We start from the raw sequence: 2,787 nt of genomic DNA, 5'->3' as shown, positions 1-2,787 counted from the left end.
TCGCCCCATGCAGCCTGTTGTTTGGTCGTTTGATTGTTCCTCACTAACCCCCCTGCCGGCCTTGTCGCCCCACGTAGCCTGCTGTTCGGTTGTCCATCTGGTTGTTTCGGTCGTGATGGCTCCTGGCTTTTTATATATTAGGATATGCAGAGATGAATCAGAATAGAGCCCCCTGAGGTGGTCAGCAGGGATCTGCAGTCTGTCTGAATGTATACAATTGGAATGCATTTACTATTGTCTGTGTAATTAAAAATAAGTGTTTACAATTGTTAAGCGGAGGTGGGGTAGGGGAGGGGTTTCCAGGGCAGTCTCATACCATGGCAGCCAGTTCAGATCCTGCACTGATGCTGTGAGAGCACACACTTCCAGGGCAGCAGCCAGCTGACCCCAATCCATGGCAGTACCAAAAATTCCTTTGCCAACAAATCTAACTGCCTCAGATTCAGTCTCCTGACAGCTTTGCCTTCCCCATTATCCTTCAGTGCCCCCACCTCACCTCCCAAGAACACTGGGGAGGAACTTCTCAGGGTGGGTACCAATGTCACTGGGTCAAATGCCACCTCCTGTGAAGCCTTCCCTAACACACCCACTGAACATATTTGAATTACTTGTGGCTCCCTTTGTTCCCACACATGTTGCTCAATTGTCTAGTTAGCACTTAGAGTTTGACCTCTTTCAAACTAGTTATTGTTCATTGACCCTTGCCTCCCTCATTAGATGGTACGCACACTCCTTTAGGATACACACATCGTCTCTTATTCATGTCTTCAAACCCACCCCAACTCCCACCTGTTCTCCACCCAGCCCATCATAAAAGCTCAGGAGGTGTTATTGGGAGAGTGCTCTGAACTGACCCTCCCACCACAATAGGTCTTTTTCTTTTGCACTTTTTCTTCCTCCTGTCTTTTCCCTGGCCAACTCTTCTTGTTATTCCGGTCTCAGCTCACTTGGCACCTTCAAGAGGCGTTCCTTAACTACCATATCTAAAAGAGACTATCTTTCATCCAAATCTCTATTTCATAACTTGTTTTATTTTCCTCATAGCACTCACTGCAGCCTGAAATTCTCTTATTTGGCTCATTTTGTTGTCCGTCTCCCTCACTGGAATGTGAATCACAGGAAGGCAGGGACCATTCCTGTTTTGTTTATCCTTGAATTCCCAGTGCATAGAACAGTGCCTGGTATATAGTAGGTGCTCAATAAATAGATGAATGAAACTATTTGTTTAATTATTGACTGATCCCCCAGTAGAATGTCAGTTCCATGAAGGCCCAGACCTTATTTTTGTTACTGCTACATCCTCAGCACCCAGCACTCTGCCTGGTGCGTAGTAGATGCTCAATAAAGAAATGTGCAGTGAGTTACTGTTCCACATACACCTTAACTCTACATACTCCAAACTAAACTTAGTCTCTTCTTCCCTACCAAACCTGCTTTTCCTCTGTGTATTCTCACTCAGTCAATGGTATCACCATCCACTCTGACACGCAACCCAGAAATGAACACACACTCTTTTCACTCACTCATCCACTCCTGTTTTTTCTTTTCTTTTTTAAATTTTCTTTTTTCTTTTTAAAATATTGAACATATACATGTGAATGAAACTATTTGTTTAATTAAAGTATTACATATGTCCCCCGTTTTCCCCCATTGACCCCCTTCCAGCCCACCCCCTGCTCCCCTCACTAACTACTTTCAATCACTCCCCAAGCCCTGCCTATTCAATCTCTACGTATCTGGTCCTTTTCTACTCCTGCTACAACTATCCTGACTTAGGCCACATCTTTTTTTTTTTTCATGACTAATGCAACAGTCTCTTACCTCCTTTTTTTTAAAAAAAAAATATGTTATTGATTAAAAAAATATATTTTATTGATTTTTTTTACAGAGAGGAAGGGAGAGGGATAGAGAGTTAGAAACACCGATGAGAGAGAAACATCGATCAGCTGCCTCCTTCACACCCCCCACTGGGGATGTGCCCGCAACCAAGGTACATGCCCTTGACCGGAATCGAACCTGGGACCCCTCAGTCCGCAGGCCGATGCTCTATCCACTGAGCCAAACCGGTTAGGGATGTTATTGATTTTTTACAGAGAGGAAGGGAGAAGGATAGAGAGAAACATCAATCAGCTGCCTCTGGTGTGCCCGAAACCAAGGTACATGCCCTTGATCAGAATCGAACCTAGGACCCTTCAGTCTGCAGGCCGACTCTCTATCCACTGAGCCAAACCGGCTAGGGCTCTTACCTCATTCTTTTGTGTGTGTGAAAACTTCATGAATTTGCATGTCATCCTTGTGTAGGGGCCATGCTAATCTTCTCTGTCTTTCCAATTTAATACACGTGCTGTCGAAGTGAGTGCCCTTTTGCACCCTTGTGAAGCTAAGAAAGCTTAGTAAAGTTTCTTAATAAACTTGCCATATGGTCACATGGTCATGTATTTTATAAAGTTTGTAAAATATACTTAAATCACAATTGGTTAAAACTGCTGTCCCTGCTGGTTGAGTGTCAACCCAGGAACCAAGAGGTCACTGGATCGATTCCCGGTCAGGGCACAAGCCTGGGTTGTGGGCTTGATCCCCAGTGGGGGGCGTGCAGGAGGGAGCTGACTGATGATGTTTCTATCTCTCTATCCTTCTCCCTTCCTTTCTCTCTAAAAATTAATAAAAACATTAAAAAAAAACTGCTGTCAGAGAAAGGCAAATATCACATGACCTCACTCATATGTGGAATCTAATGAACAAAATAAACTGACAAAATAGATCCAGAGACAGAGAAGCGTACTAAGA

This window comes from Myotis brandtii, unplaced genomic scaffold (genome assembly GCF_000412655.1).
Source record: "Myotis brandtii unplaced genomic scaffold, ASM41265v1 scaffold1424, whole genome shotgun sequence".
In the NCBI taxonomy this organism is placed as follows: Eukaryota; Metazoa; Chordata; class Mammalia; order Chiroptera; family Vespertilionidae; genus Myotis; species Myotis brandtii.
Note: the sequence above shows the minus strand (reverse complement) of the source record.